This window comes from Pseudophryne corroboree, chromosome 6 (assembly GCF_028390025.1).
Source record: "Pseudophryne corroboree isolate aPseCor3 chromosome 6, aPseCor3.hap2, whole genome shotgun sequence".
Classification (NCBI taxonomy): Eukaryota; Metazoa; Chordata; class Amphibia; order Anura; family Myobatrachidae; genus Pseudophryne; species Pseudophryne corroboree.
Genome location: NC_086449.1, coordinates 29,882,173 through 29,902,265, shown reverse-complemented (window position 1 = coordinate 29,902,265; position 20,093 = coordinate 29,882,173). Strand labels below are relative to the sequence as shown.

Sequence of the window (20,093 nt, the reverse complement as noted above, 5' to 3'; positions counted from 1 at the left end):
TCTTCGGTGTGGAAGTATTTCAACAGAAATGCGGACAACATTTGTCAAGCCGTGTGTTGCCTTTGTCAAGCTGTAATAAGTAGGGGTAAGGACGTTAACCACCTCGGAACATCCTCCCTTATACGTCACCTGCAGCGCATTCATCATAAGTCAGTGACAAGTTCAAAAACTTTGGGCGACAGCGGAAGCAGTCCACTGACCAGTAAATCCCTTCCTCTTGTAACCAAGCTCACGCAAACCACCCCACCAACTCCCTCAGTGTCAATTTCCTCCTTCCCCAGGAATGCCAATAGTCCTGCAGGCCATGTCACTGGCAATTCTGACGAGTCCTCTCCTGCCTGGGATTCCTCCGATGCATCCTTGCGTGTAACGCCTACTGCTGCTGGCGCTGCTGTTGTTGCTGCTGGGAGTCGATGGTCATCCCAGAGGGGAAGTCGTAAGACGACTTTTACTACTTCCACCAAGCAATTGACTGTCCAACAGTCCTTTGCGAGGAAGATGAAATATCACAGCAGTCATCCTGCTGCAAAGCAGATAACTGAGGCCTTGGCATCCTGGGCGGTGAGAAACGTGGTTCCGGTATCCATCATTACTGCAGAGCCAACTATAGACTTGATTGAGGTACTGTGTCCCCGGTACCAAATACCATCTAGGTTCCATTTCTCTAGGCAGGCGATACCGAAAATGTACACAGACCTCAGAAAAAGACTCACCAGTGTCCTAAAAAATGCAGTTGTACCCAATGTCCACTTAACCACGGACATGTGGACAAGTGGAGCAGGGCAGACTCAGGACTATATGACTGTGACAGCCCACTGGGTAGATGTATTGACTCCGGCCGCAAGAACAGCAGCGGCGGCACCAGTAGCAGCATCTCGCAAACGCCAACTCTTTCCTAGGCAGGCTACGCTTTGTATCACCGCTTTCCAGAATACACACACAGCTAAAAACCTCTTACGGTAACTGAGGAAGATCATCGCAGAATGGCTTACCCCAATTGGACTCTCCTGTGGATTTGTGGCATCGGACAACGCCAGCAATATTGTGTGCGCATTAAATATGGGCAAATTCCAGCACGTCACATGTTTTGCACATATCTTGAATTTGGTGGTGCAGAATTATTTAAAAAACGAGAGGGGCGTGCAAGAGATGCTGTCGGTGGCCAGAAGAATTGCGGGACACTTTCGGCGTACAGGCACCACGTACAGAAGACTGGAGCAACACCAAAAACGCCTGAACCTGCCCTGCCATCATCTGAAGCAAGAAGTGGTAACGAGGTGGAATTCAACCCTCTATATGCTTCAGAGGTTGGAGGAGCAGCAAAAGGCCATTCAAGCCTATACAACTGAGCACGATATAGGAGGTGGAATGCACCTGTCTCAAGCGCAGTGGAGAATGATTTCAACGTTGTGCAAGGTTCTGCAACCTTTTGAACTTGCCACACGTGAAGTCAGTTCAGACACTGCCAGCCTGAGTCAGGTCATTCCCCTCATCAGGCTTTTGCAGAAGAAGCTGGAGACATTGAAGGAGGAGCTAACACAGAGCGATTCCGCTAGGCATGTGGGACTTGTGGATGGAGCCCTTAATTCGCTTAACAAGGATTCACGGGTGGTCAATCTGTTGAAATCAGAGCACTACATTTTGGCCACCGTGCTCGATCCTAGATTTAAAACCTACCTTGGATCTCTCTTTCCGGCAGACACAAGTCTGCAGGGGTTCAAAGAACTGCTGGTGAGAAAATTGTCAAGTCAAGCGGAAAGCGACCTGTCAACATCTCCTCCTTCACTTTCTCCCGCAACTGGGGGTGCGAGGAAAAGGCTCAGAATTCCGAGCCCACCCGCTGGCGGTGATGCAGGGCAGTCTGGAGCGACTGCTGATGCTGACATCTGGTCCGGACTGAAGGACCTGCCAACGATTACGGACATGTCGTCTACTGTCACTGCATATGATTCTCTCCCCATTGAAAGAATGGTGGAGGATTATATGAGTGACCGCATCCAAGTAGGCACGTCAGACAGTCCGTACGTATACTGGCAGGAAAAAGAGGCAATTTGGAGGCCCTTGCACAAACTGGCTTTATTCTACCTAAGTTGCCCTCCCACAAGTGTGTACTCCGAAAGAGTGTTTAGTGCCGCCGCTCACCTTGTCAGCAATCGGCGTACGAGGTTACTTCCAGAAAATGTGGAGACGATGATGTTCATTAAAATTAATTATAATCAATTCCTCCATGGAGACATTCACCAGCAGCAATTGCCTCCACAAAGTACACAGGGAGCTGTAATGGTGGATTCCAGTGGGGACGAATTGATAATCTGTGAGGAGGGGGATGTACACGGTGATATATCGGAGGATGATGATGAGGTGGACATCTTGCCTCTGTAGAGCCAGTTTGTGCAAGGAGAGATTAATTGCTTCTTTTTTGGTGGGGGTCCAAACCAACCCGTCATTTCAGTCACAGTCGTGTGGCAGACCCTGTCACTGAAATGATGGGTTGGTTAAAGTGTGCATGTCCTGTTTATACAACATAAGGGTGGGTGGGAGGGCCCAAGGACAATTCCATCTTGCACCTCTTTTTTCTTTCATTTTTCTTTGCGTCATGTGCTGTTTGGGGAGTGTTTTTTGGAAGGGCCATCCTGCGTGACACTGCAGTGACACTCCTAGATGGGCCAGGTGTTTGTGTCGGCCACTTGGGTCGCTGAGCTTAGTCACACAGCTACCTCATTGCGCCTCTTTTTTTCTTTGCGTCATGTGCTGTTTGGGGAGTGTTTTTTGGAAGGGCCATCCTGCGTGACACTGCAGTGCCACTCCTAGATGGGACAGGTGTTTGTGTCGGCCACTTGGGTCGCTGAGCTTAGTCATCCAGCGACCTCGGTGCAAATTTTAGGACTAAAAATAATATTGTGAGGTGTGAGGTGTTCAGAATAGACTGAAAATGAGTGGAAATTATGGTTATTGAGGTTAATAATACTTTGGGATCAAAATGACCCCCAAATTCTATGATTTAAGCTGTTTTTTAGGGTTTTTTGAAAAAAACACCCGAATCCAAAACACACCCGAATCCGACAAAAAAAATTCGGTGAGGTTTTGCCAGAACGCGTTCGAACCCAAAACACGGCCACGGAACCGAACCCAAAACCAAAACACAAAACCCGAAAAATTTCCGGTGCACATCTCTAATTTCTACACATTGGCCATTTTCCTATTGTATATATAGGAGACACCCACACAACGAATAGGGCGGAGCGCAGCATTTAATCACCAATTAATGCATATGCACAATGGCCATCTGTGCATGCGTATCATGCTTCCACCTGGTAAAGACTCGGAAAAACCTGGAATGCTTCCCTGAAGCTGCATAGACTTTTGTTGGGTCCCACTTGCCACAGTGGGAACAGTAGCACTAAAGCCATCTGTAGCGTCTGAAACAGCAATCAACGAAGCTTATTGCAGTTTCCTGCACGCTGTTGGTCTTTAGTAAATATCCAGTTTGAAAAATGGAAGAAAACATGGACATGCAATACTGATACTTAGTAAGAGATGGGGGTGATGCTTAAAAGTGTTTTTTTCTTCTTCTTCAGTTTTTCGCTTATAATATCGTTAAGTGTATGGGCACCTCAAGACACATTTTTGGCAAAAATGTGGCAAAATAAGATGCCTGATGCTTGCAAAGTTTCGGGGGAACTGGAACGCTGAGAGGGGCAATTTGGTGTGATTGCAAAAATGATGTATGAGGACACCATATATGTAAAGTTAAATTTAATGTTTGGTATATACTGTAGTACTGTAACCACCAACATAACTTACCACCACCATAACTTACCTGCCATGGCTTAAACTTCAAAATGTCCTTACATTTCACATATGGAAATTTTCCATCTTTCAATTTGCAGTTTTTTAGGTCTTCCAAAGCTTTGGCCACCACATGGGCTGCAGCGTAGTGACCATGAGTAAAGATTAGACTGCTGGTGTAAGAGAATCTACTCTTGATGCTGTCCATACTCTCTGCCCCTGTGCACTCTGTCAGTGGGGGTTCCCAAGAATCAGTTGTGTTTTTCTGATAGAAAAACTTACAATTGAAAATGTTCTCCCAGTATAAGTTTACCCAAGACTCTTGCAAGGAAGGGCGTATCATGTTCAGGTAGATGTTGAATCCTGGAATCTCTCTATTGTGTGTAAATAAACCGACGGACCCTGATAAAATGTGATACAATCTTCCAGACAAGAACAAATTAGACATCGACCATCCAGCATTGGAAACAAAAATCTTCCCTTTGATGTTCTGTTTCAACATCTCATCCATAATAGGAACCAAATCAATGTCAATAGAGAAGATAATAACAACCGTGATCGATGACTCTCTTATGACCTTGACTATGTGGGGAGCGTTGTGGTCTGGTTGGGATAAACGGATATATTCCGTGAAGGCCACACATGCGCCAGCCTTTATTATCTCTTCCTTGATTGGCTGAATTCCCTGTAGGCCATAATCACTGTCCACAGCCAACAGACCAACCCAGGTCCAACCAAAGTGTAGAATAAGCTTAGCCAGTCCCGTAGACTGTTCCTTATCACTAGGAACAGTCCTGACAAAGGATGGAAACTTTATTTGGTTACTTAAGAGAGAGATGCTTGATGAGGCACTGATCTGAAAAACATCAGAAAATCATCCTTATTTGCAGTAACACCAAGAACTTGTACTTACAATGATAGCCACTATGTAACATGCTAAATCTGTATACTCTCCCCATGTAATAAAAAATGTATCTGTGAGTGTGATGAACGCAACACAAAATATGCCCTGGACAACCAATCAGGAGCTGTGTTTTTATCTTATTTGTACATCCTTATGTCATTTCAGACTATAAAGTATGCATTTTCCAATTGTGGTAGAGTTACACACTGCCCCATGTGAGGAAGGGGTTAATCTCCTGGAATTGAGGTGATATCTCCAAACCTTCCTCACACCTTAACTCAAGCCCTATTTAAATACTGGTAGTTGAAGTGTGTTGGGTCTATGATGAAGGAGGCATATACCTGTCAACCTCAATGAGGTAATCTGAAATCCTGCTATGTTATAATACTGCCACACTGTGATATTGCTCTGCTGATAATACTGTACTATGATTTGATTCCTCAATATTGTTATGCTGTGATTTGCCGCAAGCTCCGAAGTTCCCTGGTACCGTTCCCACAACTTACTAGTTCAGGTGCTCTAAGGTGTACGGAGGTATCGGAAGCAGCCGGTCTTCACTGCTGCATGAGCAGTATCAGGGACTCCGTACCCTGCCATCTGCTCAGCTCTGGCATCTCTCTCCCAGTGTCTGTGTGCTATGGCGGGGGAGTGTGCTGGCATTACACGTGGTGACTCTCCATCCGGAGTATGGGCACTGCCATGTTTGGTCAGACCAGCTGACATGTGTCAACCAAAGGTGATTCAGTCATAGCTCCCTAGCCAATCAGATCCTGGCTACACCTTTAAAAGGGATCTTAGATGTATCACAAGTGCCAGTGTGATAAGTCGTGCTGCTGTGTACAGACTATTGAGCCAGAGATACCTTACATTTTTCTGAGACATTATCTGCAGGCTATTGTGGAACACCAGGTCACCGGTTCCAACCAGGTATACAGAACCAGCTCACCGGTTCCAGCCTGGGGTACAGAACCAGCTCACCGGTTCCAGCCTGGTGTATAGAACCAGCTCACCGGTTCCAGTCCGGTGTACAGAACCAGCTCACCAGTTCCAGCCCAGTGTACAGAACCAGCTCACCGGTTCCAGCCTGGGTTACAGAATCCACTCACTGGATCAATCCCATTGTACAGAACCAGCTCACCGGTTCCAACCCAGTTTACAGAATTCTCTCACTGGTTCCAGCCCAGTGTAGAGAACCAACTCACTGGTTCCAACCCGGTGTAGAGAACAGCTCACCAGTTCCAGCCCGGTGTACAGAACCAACTCCCTGGTTCCATTGCGGTGTACAGAACCAGCTCACTGGTTCCAGACCAATGTACAGAACCAGCTCATCAGTATCAGGCTGGTGTACAGAACTAGTTCATCAGTGCCAGTCCGGTGTATAGAACCAGTTCCCCAATTCCAGTCTGGTGTACAGAACCAGCTCCTCGGTCTAGTCCGAAATCCGGTATTTCTCTAGTCTTATTCAGGTTTGTTAGCAAACCAAAAAATGCACAAAACTGGGCAAAACCATGTGCACTGCAGGTGGGGTAGATGTAGAGAGATTTTGATTTGGCTGGGATGTGTTCAACCTGAAATCTAGATTGCAGTGTAAAAATGAAGCAGCCAGTATTTACCCTGCACGGAAACAATATAACCCACCCAAATGCCTTTTTGTGCATACATGCCAGTTGCTAATCTTGTTATTGCACATAAAATAATGACAAGAAAATGGAAATGTTATCATTATTATTAGTATGTTACTGCAGGACACAGCATTAACATCTTCTTACCTGAGGGTATCTCAAGACGCCTAAAATATTTGCCACTATAATTGAGTTGGTGGAAATGGAAGATCCTATAACGGCACTGTAGGGTGATTGTCCACGACACCTGTAGTTGGGGATGGCCGTGCCAGATTCAGATAACAAGTGTAAGGCTCCTTGTACCTCATAGTGAGGCACATTACACGTATGATACACCTGTAATCCTATTGTTAAGTTGCTGAGGACATTGGGGTTCATGTTAATCTCTTCTACAGCAAACTGTATGGCTAGAAGTTCTTGATAGGTGTTCAACCAGAATCTTCAAGACAGATATGAATATAAACGGTGTAAGTAAAAAAGGTTCATTATACACATCAAAGTACATCTGGAATCTGGCTCTGAATATTATTTATAGAAACTCTTAGTGGTGAGAAAAGACATCATCTTATCACTGGAAGCTGGGTTCTGTATAGAAAGTCAAATATAGAGGACGGAGTGGTGTCATTTTACTCAGTCCTAGATACTTACCTCCTCCCTGTTCTTATAGTCTACGTGAAGATTCTAAAACAGATAAGTTGTAGTGTTGCCCATAGCAACCAGTGAGATTATAGAGACCTTATCTCTGTTTCATTCTAGAAAATGATAGAATCTTATTGGTTTGTCTGTTTTAGAAGCTTTAGTAAATCTGCTCCCTGTTGTGAATTATATAACTATTATAGGACTCACCAATTATCTTTATCATTTATCTCTGACTGACAGCAAGATAACTGACACTGGACAAATCACTACATTTATATATGAATGCTTGACCATGGCAGGACACAAAGGGGGAGATTCAAATGTTTGAAAAGTCGGTTGGGAGTCTGTTTTTTCCTGTCTATTAGATAGGAAAAAACAGACTCCCAACTGACTTTTCAAACATTTGAATCTCCCCCAAAGAGTTAGTAAAGGACAAGGCTACAGACCAACTACCAACATATTAATTATGCAAAAAATGAGCTTTTTATTAATGCAACAAGATGCCCAAGTACACATCATAAAAAGGCAAATGTTTTGGGGGGAAATGTCCCCTTCCTCAGTGCAGCATGATATACAGTAGTACATCATGGTCACTTTACTCATTTTGGACAATTCTAAGCTTTGAGGAGACCTGGATTTACAAGAGCACAACCCCTCCACAAACGAGACTTCAACAACTACAGTACTCCATCCCTTCTTTGGAAGAACTCAAAGAACCCAACCGACCCTTCGTACTAGACCAGGACACAGAAAGATTGGATGACTACTTACTAATACTTTGTCCAACACGGAGATAAAATGAGTGGACACAAAACTCAGTTTCTTTACTGGCTGGCTCTGAACATCTATACAATGGACTGAAAGGAGCAGTGGCGGAACGTGTGAGTTGTGGGCCCAGGTGCAAAAATTACATTTGGGCCCCCTCCTCCACCCCAACCCAAGTTTTCAACATGCCACACAGCAGTGGGTGACATGGAGAGGCAGGGGGCAGCAAGAAGGCATGGGGCAGGCAGAAAGTCACAACAGAAGGCATGGGGGAGGCAGGGGTGACAGTGGAAGGCAGTGGGTGACAGGGAGATACACGTAGAGGGGGGCATGGGATATCTCATTGCTGGTCTGGGCAGCAGTGGGCCCCTTAGTCCTTAGGGGCCCCAGTGCAATGCACCTTCTGCACCAATGGTTGTTCCGTCTCTGGAAAGGAGCATCTATCATCTCTCTTAGCTTAGATATGCACATGGCTTATAGAATCCCATAGACGAATGGACAAGTATGGCAAAATTACATGAAATGTATATCAATTTAGTAAATTGACTGTGTTTTCTGTGATTTGGGGTGGTATGTAATAGAGATGAGCGGGTTCGGTTTCTCTGAATCCGAACCCGCCCGAACTTCATGGTTTTTTTCACGGGTCCGAGCAGACTCGGATCCTCCCGCCTTGCTCGGTTAACCCGAGCGCGCCCTAACGTCATCATGACGCTGTCGGATTCTCGCGAGACTCGGATTCTATATAAGGAGCCGCGCGTCGCCGCCATTTTCACACGTGCATTGAGATTGATAGGGAGAGGACGTGGCTGGCGTCCTCTCCATTTAGATTAGAAGAGAGAGAGAGAGAGAGAGAGAGAGAGAGATTGACCTGATTTACTGGAGCTTAGGAGTACTGTAGAAGTGTAGAGAGTGCAGAGTTTACTAGTGACTGACCACAGTGACCACCAGACAGTGCAGTTTTGTTTTATTTAATATATCCGTTCTCTGCCTGAAAAAAACGATACACACAGTGACTCAGTCACATACCATATCTGTGTGCACTGCTCAGCCCAGTGTGCTGCATCATCTATGTATATATATCTGACTGTGCTCAGCTCACACAGCTTATAATTGTGGGGGAGACTGGGGAGCACTTCAGTGCCAGTTATAGGTTATAGCAGGAGCCAGGAGTACATATTATATTAAAATTAAACAGTGCACACTTTTGCTGCAGGAGTGCCACTGCCAGTGTGACTGACCAGTGACCTGACCACACTGACCACCAGTATAGTTAGTAGTATACTATATTGTGATTGCCTGAAAAAGTTAAACACTCGTCGTGTGACTTCACTTGTGTGGTGTTTTTTTTTTTATTCTATAAAAAACTCATTCTGCTGACAGACAGTGTCCAGCAGGTCCGTCATTATATAATATATACCTGTCCGGCTGCAGTAGTGATATATATATATTTTTTATATCATTATTTATCATCCAGTCGCAGCAGACACAGTACGGTAGTTCACGGCTGTAGCTACCTCTGTGTCGGCACTCGGCAGTCCATCCATAATTGTATACCACCTACCCGTGGCTTTTTTTTTCTTTCTTCTTTATACATACATACTACTACATCTCTTTATCAACCAGTCTATATTAGCAGCAGACACAGTACAGTACGGTAGTTCACGGCTGTAGCTACCTCTGTGTCGGCACTCGGCAGTCCGTCCATAATTGTATACCACCTACCCGAGGTTTTTTTTTCTTTCTTCTTTATACATACATACTACTACATCTCTTTATCAACCAGTCTATATTAGCAGCAGACACAGTACAGTACGGTAGTTCACGGCTGTAGCTACCTCTGTGTCGGCACTCGGCAGTCCGTCCATAATTGTATACCACCTACCCGTGGTTTTTTTTTCTTTCTTCTTTATACATACATACTACTACATCTCTTTATCAACCAGTCTATATTAGCAGCAGACACAGTACAGTACGGTAGTCCACGGCTGTAGCTACCTCTGTGTCGGCACTCGGCAGTCCGTCCATAATTGTATACCACCTACCCGTGGTTTTTTTTTCTTTCTTCTTTATACATACATACTACTACATCTCTTTATCAACCAGTCTATATTAGCAGCAGACACAGTACAGTACGGTAGTTCACGGCTGTAGCTACCTCTGTGTCGGCACTCGGCAGTCCGTCCATAATTGTATACCACCTACCCGTGGTTTTTTTTTCTTTCTTCTTTATACATACATACTACTACATCTCTTTATCAACCAGTCTATATTAGCAGCAGACACAGTACAGTACGGTAGTCCACGGCTGTAGCTACCTCTGTGTCGGCACTCGGCAGTCCGTCCATAATTGTATACCACCTACCCGTGTTTTTTCTTTCTTTCTTCTTTATACATACATACTACTACATCTCTTTATCAACCAGTCTATATTAGCAGCAGACACAGTACAGTACGGTAGTTCACGGCTGTAGCTACCTCTGTGTCGGCACTCGGCAGTCCGTCCATAATTGTATACCACCTACCCGTGGTTTTTTTTTCTTTCTTCTTTATACATACATACTACTACATCTCTTTATCAACCAGTCTATATTAGCAGCAGACACAGTACAGTACGGTAGTCCACGGCTGTAGCTACCTCTGTGTCGGCACTCGGCAGTCCGTCCATAATTGTATACTAGTATCCATCCATCTCCATTGTTTACCTGAGGTGCCTTTTAGTTGTGCCTATTAAAATATGGAGAACAAAAATGTTGAGGTTCCAAAATTAGGGAAAGATCAAGATCCACTTCCACCTCGTGCTGAAGCTGCTGCCACTAGTCATGGCCGAGACGATGAAATGCCAGCAACGTCGTCTGCCAAGGCCGATGCCCAATGTCATAGTACAGAGCATGTCAAATCCAAAACACCAAATATCAGTAAAAAAAGGACTCCAAAACCTAAAATAAAATTGTCGGAGGAGAAGCGTAAACTTGCCAATATGCCATTTACCACACGGAGTGGCAAGGAACGGCTGAGGCCCTGGCCTATGTTCATGGCTAGTGGTTCAGCTTCACATGAGGATGGAGGCACTCAGCCTCTCGCTAGAAAAATGAAAAGACTCAAGCTGGCAAAAGCAGTAGCACCGCAAAGAACTGTGCGTTCTTCGAAATCCCAAATCCACAAGGAGAGTCCAATTGTGTCGGTTGCGATGCCTGACCTTCCCAACACTGGACGTGAAGAGCATGCGCCTTCCACCATTTGCACGCCCCCTGCAAGTGCTGGAAGGAGCACCCGCAGTCCAGTTCCTGATAGTCAGATTGAAGATGTCAGTGTTGAAGTACACCAGGATGAGGAGGATATGGGTGTTGCTGGCGCTGGGGAGGAAATTGACCAGGAGGATTCTGATGGTGAGGTGGTTTGTTTAAGTCAGGCACCCGGGGAGACACCTGTTGTCCGTGGGAGGAATATGGCCGTTGACATGCCTGGTGAAAATACCAAAAAAATCAGCTCTTCAGTGTGGAGGTATTTCAACAGAAATGCGGACAACAGGTGTCAAGCCGTGTTTTCCCTTTGTCAAGCTGTAATAAGTAGGGGTAAGGACGTTAACCACCTCGGAACATCCTCCCTTATACGTCACCTGCAGCGCATTCATAATAAGTCAGTGACAAGTTCAAAAACTTTGGGTGACAGCGGAAGCAGTCCACTGACCAGTAAATCCCTTCCTCTTGTAACCAAGCTCACGCAAACCACCCCACCAACTCCCTCAGTGTCAATTTCCTCCTTCCCCAGGAATGCCAATAGTCCTGCAGGCCATGTCACTGGCAATTCTGATGATTCCTCTCCTGCCTGGGATTCCTCCGATGCATCCTTGCGTGTAACGCCTACTGCTGCTGGCGCTGCTGTTGTTGCTGCTGGGAGTCGATGGTCATCCCAGAGGGGAAGTCGTAAGACCACTTTTACTACTTCCACCAAGCAATTGACTGTCCAACAGTCCTTTGCGAGGAAGATGAAATATCACAGCAGTCATCCTACTGCAAAGCGGATAACTGAGGCCTTGGCATCCTGGGTGGTGAGAAACGTGGTTCCGGTATCCATCATTACTGCAGAGCCAACTAGAGACTTGTTGGAGGTACTGTGTCCCCGGTACCAAATACCATCTAGGTTCCATTTCTCTAGGCAGGCGATACCGAAAATGTACACAGACCTCAGAAAAAGAGTCACCAGTGTCCTAAAAAATGCAGCTGTACCCAATGTCCTCTTAACCACGGACATGTGGACAAGTGGAGCAGGGCAGGGTCAGGACTATATGACTGTGACAGCCCACTGGGTAGATGTATGGACTCCCGCCGCAAGAACAGCAGCGGCGGCACCAGTAGCAGCATCTCGCAAACGCCAACTCTTTCCTAGGCAGGCTACGCTTTGTATCACCGCTTTCCAGAATACGCACACAGCTGAAAACCTCTTACGGCAACTGAGGAAGATCATCGCGGAATGGCTTACCCCAATTGGACTCTCCTGTGGATTTGTGGCATCGGACAACGCCAGCAATATTGTGTGTGCATTAAATATGGGCAAATTCCAGCACGTCCCATGTTTTGCACATACCTTGAATTTGGTGGTGCAGAATTATTTAAAAAACGACAGGGGCGTGCAAGAGATGCTGTCGGTGGCCAGAAGAATTGCGGGACACTTTCGGCGTACTGGCACCACGTACAGAAGACTGGAGCACCACCAAAAACTACTGAACCTGCCCTGCCATCATCTGAAGCAAGAAGTGGTAACGAGGTGGAATTCAACCCTCTATATGCTTCAGAGGTTGGAGGAGCAGCAAAAGGCCATTCAAGCCTATACAATTGAGCACGATATAGGAGGTGGAATGCACCTGTCTCAAGCGCAGTGGAGAATGATTTCAACGTTGTGCAAGGTTCTGCTGCCCTTTGAACTTGCCACACGTGAAGTCAGTTCAGACACTGCCAGCCTGAGTCAGGTCATTCCCCTCATCAGGCTTTTGCAGAAGAAGCTGGAGACATTGAAGGAGGAGCTAACACGGAGCGATTCCGCTAGGCATGTGGGACTTGTGGATGGAGCCCTTAATTCGCTTAACAAGGATTCACGGGTGGTCAATCTGTTGAAATCAGAGCACTACATTTTGGCCACCATACTCGATCCTAGATTTAAAGCCTACCTTGGATCTCTCTTTCCGGCAGACACAAATCTGCTGGGGTTGAAAGACCTGCTGGTGAGAAAATTGTCAAGTCAAGCGGAACGCGACCTGTCAACATCTCCTCCTTCACATTCTCCCGCAACTGGGGGTGCGAGGAAAAGGCTCAGAATTCCGAGCCCACCCGCTGGCGGTGATGCAGGGCAGTCTGGAGCGACTGCTGATGCTGACATCTGGTCCGTACTGAAGGACCTGACAACGATTACGGACATGTCGTCTACTGTCACTGCATATGATTCTCTCCCCATTGAAAGAATGGTGGAGGATTATATGAGTGACCGCATCCAAGTAGGCACGTCACACAGTCCATACTTATACTGGCAGGAAAAAGAGGCAATTTGGAGGCCCTTGCACAAACTGGCTTTATTCTACCTAAGTTGCCCTCCCACAAGTGTGTACTCCGAAAGAGTGTTTAGTGCCGCCGCTCACCTTGTCAGCAATCGGCGTACGAGGTTACATCCAGAAAATGTGGAGAAGATGATGTTCATTAAAATGAATTATAATCAATTCCTCCGCGGAGACATTGACCAGCAGCAATTGCCTCCACAAAGTACACAGGGAGCTGAGATGGTGGATTCCAGTGGGGACGAATTGATAATCTGTGAGGAGGGGGATGTACACGGTGATATATCGGAGGATGATGATGAGGTGGACATCTTGCCTCTGTAGAGCCAGTTTGTGCAAGGAGAGATTAATTGCTTCTTTTTTGGGGGGGGTCCAAACCAACCCGTCATATCAGTCACAGTCGTGTGGCAGACCCTGTCACTGAAATGATGGGTTGGTTAAAGTGTGCATGTCCTGTTTTGTTTATACAACATAAGGGTGGGTGGGAGGGCCCAAGGACAATTCCATCTTGCACCTCTTTTTTCTTTTATTTTTCTTTGCGTCATGTGCTGTTTGGGGAGGGTTTTTTGGAAGGGACATCCTGCGTGACACTGCAGTGCCACTCCTAAATGGGCCCGGTGTTTGTGTCGGCCACTAGGGTCGCTAATCTTACTCACACAGCTACCTCATTGCGCCTCTTTTTTTCTTTGCGTCATGTGCTGTTTGGGGAGGGTTTTTTGGAAGGGACATCCTGCGTGACACTGCAGTGCCACTCCTAAATGGGCCCGGTGATTGTGTCGGCCACTAGGGTCGCTAATCTTACTCACACAGCTACCTCATTGCGCCTCTTTTTTTCTTTGCGTCATGTGCTGTTTGGGGAGGGTTTTTTGGAAGGGACATCCTGCGTGACACTGCAGTGCCACTCCTAGATGGGCCAGGTGTTTGTGTCGGCCACTAGGGTCGCTTAGCTTAGTCATCCAGCGACCTCGGTGCAAATTTTAGGACTAAAAATAATATTGTGAGGTGTGAGGTATTCAGAATAGACTGAAAATGAGTGGAAATTATGGTTTTTGAGGTTAATAATAATATGGGATCAAAATGACCCCCAAATTCTATGATTTAAGCTGTTTTTTAGGGTTTTTTGAAAAAAACACCCGAATCCAAAACACACCCGAATCCGACAAAAAAAATTCGGTGAGGTTTTGCCAAAACGCGGTCAAACCCAAAACACGGCCGCGGAACCGAACCCAAAACCAAAACACAAAACCCGAAAAATTTCAGGCGCTCATCACTAGAGTCCGAGTTCGACCAGCAGGCTGCCCGTCCAGCAAATTCGGACTTTATTATATCCCGCCCTTAGGAGCCTATTTACTAAGCCTTGGATGGACATAAAGTGGACGGAAGTACCAGCCAACCAACTCCTGTCATTCTTCAAACCCAGCCTGCGACATGTCAATTAGGAGCTGATTGGCTGCTACTTTATCTCCATCCGAGGCTTAGTAAATAGAACCCTTATTTTGACTTTTGCTGGGGCAGCAGTGCTGTGTAGTTAATGCATTGTGATAAGTTGTGTGTTATATATATTTATTTCTCTTTGTTGTTGTGTCTTACTACATTGGGGTAAAATATTATTAATCACAGATATTGTGCAGTTAGCGATCGATCATTTGTTATCTTATTTTATTAGCTGTTCAGTAAAGTTGTATGCCTGTTGCAAATTCATTTGTAGTTATTTAGAATCATGGAGTTTATCAGAGGTTTATGATTTAGGGATCAATCTGGCTGTAGTGTGAGTATGAAGACTATAGAATTTTAACATGTGGACTGGATAAAATGTAAAATATACATGTCAGATTTATAAAATAGAAGATAAGGTGTGTACACACGGTGAGATCCCTGCTATGCCCGATTTTGATTATGCGATTTCCCTTGAACTCCCCCAAAGCCCGGATAGCACAGATTGTACGGATTTTGACTATCTGTGCTTGAGATTTTGTCTATGTACGATTTTGACTAAGGAGGTCATTTACTAAGCAGTGATAAGAGCGGAGAAGTGAGCCAGTGGAGAAGTTGCCCATGGCAACCAATCAGCACTGAAGTAACATCTATAATTTGCATACTATAACATTATACAGAGCAGCTGATTGGTTGACAGGGCAACTTCTCGACTGGCTCACTTCTCCGCTCTTATCACTGCTTAGTTGCCAATTTTGACTATGCTTTGTACTAGATAGTACACTAGGTAGTCAAGAGTGACTTGCGTGCACAGTCTATCTAGCCTTACGATACCGACCCCACGGGAGCGCACATCGGGATCGAATCTGTATCGCAAGCTGCCTAAAGGTGTGTACACACGGTGAGATATTTTCTTTCGATTTTGACTATATAGTCAAAATCTCAAAAAAAGTTACTGCAGATCGCACGGTGAAAGTCACCTTGCGATCCCGATTCGATCCCGCCAGGTCGGCATCGCATGAAAAGATAGACTGTGTAGGCAAGTCAATCCTTGCTAGATCGGTGTACTATCTAGTTCATCTCACATGTCAATGACATCTCACATAAGCCAGAATCTCACATAAGCCAAAATCGTAAGAACACATAGTCCATATCTCAAGAAAAGTTAGTCAAAATCGGTGGTGCTGGGCTCCGGGGAGTTCAAGGGAATCGCAAGTGAAAATCGGGCATAGCAAGGATCTCACCGTGTGTACACACCTCGGAGTGTAGGAGATTAATGTCTTCACCTGGTGATTAAGATTTGACACATGAATGAATTTAATGCATACAACTGAAAGGGCTTAAATACTGCACTGATTTATATATTATGACTACACATTGATGTGATGGGACAGCGATGTTGCATTCATGGGCTGCACAAGTGTGTAATGGTTGTTATATTAGTACTGCAGTATACAGATATGAATGAATAGCTTTGGTGAACAGTAGAGAGTATATCCAATATTGTATTGGGATCTTGCTAGAATATAATTACATTGGCATGTTTAGAACTAGATGGCGTTTGAGACAGCATGCAATATAGCATTGCACCCCCGCACCCCACCATGTGCTGGGTGTAATGACCACTAAGGGCTAAAACACACTACACGGCTGGCGCCGCCCGGCAAAAACCCGGCCGGCTTTTAACCGCTGCCGTGATGCAAAGACACATTGAGCGCAATGTGTCCTTACACCCGGCACGGCCCGGCTGCCGGGTTGCAGCCGGAACTATCCACTGGAAGGTCCGGCTGCCGGGCCGTCTTTGCAGCCAGTAAACCGTGTGTGTGAAGGGGAGCTTTCACACACAACGTTTTTTTCCCAAGCCGTGTCTAATGCTGCGCATGCGCACAGCATCACACACGGCTCAAAGCCGTCCTGTGTGCGAGACTCTGCCCGTTTCTCCCGGATGGCAAAAAGCCGGACAAAGTTTGTCCGGCTTTTTGCCATCCGGGAGAATCTGGCGCGTGTGTTACAGCCCTTAGTTCCCTAGTTCGGCAGCCTGCTTCCTGCTCCCCCTTGTAAAGAGGCAAAGCAGTAAGTGTTATACCCGCACAATACAAATCAATGCATCATTTTTTCTCCCGCCTCCAGAAGCCTGATTTTTTTTTTCCTAAAAATTATTTAATTTTTATTTTTACTTTTTATGCTTTTTGCAAAACACCTACTGTACCTAATAGCGCTCAGCTTCAGCCCTAGAGGATGTACTAATTTCAAGTAAATTCATTATGGGGATCATTCCGAGTTGTTCGCTCGCAAGCTGCTTTTAGCAGCTTTGCACACGCTAAGCCACCGCCTACTGGCAGTGAATCTTAGCTTATCAAAATTGCGAACGAAAGATTAGCAGAATTGCGAATAGACACTTCTTAGCAGTTTCTGAGTAGCTCCACACTTACTCGGCATCTGCGATCAGTTCAGTGCTTGTCGTTCCTGGTTTGACGTCACAAACACACCCAGCGTTCGCCCAGACACTCCTCCGTTTCTCCAGCCACTCCCGCGTTTTTCCCAGAAACGGTAGCGTTTTTTCACACACTCCCATAAAACGGCCAGTTTCCGCCCAGAAACACCCACTTCCTGTCAATCACACTCCGATCACCAGAACGAAGAAAAAACCTTGTAATGCCGTGAGTAAAATTCCTAACTGCATAGCAAATTTACTTGGCGCAGTCGCACTGCGGACATTGCGCATGCGCATTAGCGACTAATCGCTCCGTTGTGAGAAAAAAATAACGAGCGAACAACTCGGAATGACCCCCTATGTGCAGCTCAGAGAGAACAGCGCAGCTTACTAGCCTCCTGAATTAAACTGGCGGTATTTTCAGGGAAAAGGAACATTTTGATCATAAAAGGAAAAACTGCTATAAACCCTACAACAAAATATGTGGTATTTTTCCCGGCGCTCACAAAAAAGCTGAAAGTCACTTTCCTTTTATCAGGGGAATGTTCTCCTATTCTTTATACGATCCACACCATAGCCCTCATTCCGAGTCGTTCGCTCGGTATTTTTCATCGCATCGCAGTGAAAATTCGCTTAGTACGCATGCGCAATATTCGCACTGCAACTGCGCCAAGTAATTTTACAATGGAGATAGTATTTTTACTCACGGCTTTTTCATCGCTCCGGCAATCGTAGTGTGATTGACAGGAAATGGGTGTTACTGGGCGGAAACACTGCGTTTTAGGGGCGTGTGGATGAAAACGCTACCGTTTCCGGAAAAAACGCAGGAGTGGCCGGAGAAACGGGGGAGTGTCTGGGCGAACGCTGGGTGTGTTTGTGACGTCAAACCAGGAACGACAAGCACTGAACTGATCGCAGATGCCGAGTAAGTCTGAAGCTACTCTGAAACTGCTAAGAAGTTTGTTATCGCAATATTGCGAATACATCGTTCGCAATTTTAAGAAGCTAAGATACACTCCCAGTAGGCGTAGGCTTAGCGTGAGCAACTCTGCTAAATTCGCCTTGCGAGCGATCAACTCGGAATGAGGGCCCATGACAAAAAATTCCAGGATCCAGTCTATTTGTAGCTATGCATGTATAAACATACACATTTGTCCACTCTTGTGCAATTTCCTCCAGCATGTGTGTATAAAAGCAAGAGAAAAAGGACCATGGCATAGTACGTTTTTTTAATACACACAAAAGACAAAAACTTCTTCAAACACAAAAATGACAGCACTCAAATTGTGATCAGGGTCACAGGCGGTGTGGATAGGTCAATTACCGGAATTCCTTAGAACTGATGGTAAAACAGTTCCTTAAGAGTATGAGAGATTTAATCATCGGGGGGTCTCCCTGGTCAGCCTCCTGGTCTGCAGCTCTTTTCCGTGATTGTCCACTCCGCAACCTCCCCTGTCTTACCGGCGCGTTTCAATACCTTCTGGGATCTTTCTCAAGGTGTCTGAGTGCCCTTCCCTTATCCATATACTCCGAATCCACATATAAATCTTCAGTAGGTTGATTCCCTTTTGGCCCTTTTTCTGGTTCAGTTCTGGATCATTCAGATGAATGCCATACAGATGTAGCCAAGATTCAACAGTAGAGATGGAGCGTGCAGGCACAGCTCACTGGTTTCAAAAGCAGGTTTCTCTCTCACAGAGGCCCTCATTCTGACCTGATAGCACGCTGCAACTTTTTGCTGCCCATGTGATCAGGTAGACGCCACCTATGGGAGAGTTGATTTTTGCATAGCAGGGCTGCGATCGCTTGTGCAGCCGAGCTAAGCAAAAACATTTTGTGCAGATGAGGAGTAGGTTCGGACTTACTTACCCGTAATGATCACTTCAGCATCTCAGGTCCCGGAATTAACGTCAGACATCCGTCCACCAAACGCCTCGACATGCCTGCATTTGGATCTCCACTCCCCGAAAACGGTCAGTTGACGCCCCCGGAACGCCTTCCTCCTGTCAATCACGGCTGCGAATGAAAGCAGCGTGCGAATGGGTCGGAATGACCCCCAGAGACTCCTGCCCAGGCAATGTGAGAAAACCCATTGCCTGGCTCTGAGCGCCATGCATTGCTGATAGTTACGTAGCTGAGTGACTTTTTGCAGCTGTGCATACGCAAAAATTCCTAAAACTCACAGAGTGTATGCAGAATGCACAGCTAGAAAAAGAGATACGCAATATCCAAAATCTTTTGGAAAAGTGATGGGATGTTGGCAGGAAGTGCCTAAAAAAAATGGACGGAGAAATGGTCCAATTAGGCTTATCATACTGTCCCTTTAAACCAAGACACTCATGAATTACACAGGTTCCGTGGCTGAATAAAACCAGGTGGAAATGAAGTCAGACAGCCACGGACCTGTGTAATTCATGATTGCCCTGGTTTAAAGGTATAGTACGGTAAGCCTACATTTAAAGGACGTGTTATGGGAATGTACAGTAGCAGGCATGTCAAAGATCTAGGTATAGGAAGCCATAGTCAGATGAAGAAACTGCACCTACCATAAGGCTGGGAAAAGTTTAGATAGTGGTGTCCAAGGACTCCCCAATCTGTAATACTGTGTTACACTTGATGGGCAATCACGCAGATGAGTTTAGGAGTAAGCTATAACCCGGGTCCTGATTTAGAGGTGGATGCTCTGCCGATGTTCCTTCAGATCGGCGATTATTTTATGTACCATGCATGTGTCTGGGTCACACTACAGATGGAGCCTGGCTCATCTAGCCTTCTCTGCTGCGCCTAGGTGCACCAAGTCTTATTAGCATAGGCCTTTCCTCTATTGTTCTCAGCTGCAATACAATACAGAGAGAACAATACAGCAGGGGATTAAGTCATTAAGGCAGGGGATTAAGTCTGACTGCCCTGGCTCAATTCATCTTATTAAAGGGATAGACGAGGAGGGCTCCTTCTGTATGT

At 45.8% G+C, this 20,093-nt stretch overlaps 1 pseudogene; it reads right to left on the bottom strand.

The window, feature by feature from the left end:
• Positions 1-20,093, bottom strand: part of LOC134934169 (extracellular calcium-sensing receptor-like) — a 78,208-nt pseudogene that overhangs the window by 24,151 nt on the left and 33,964 nt on the right.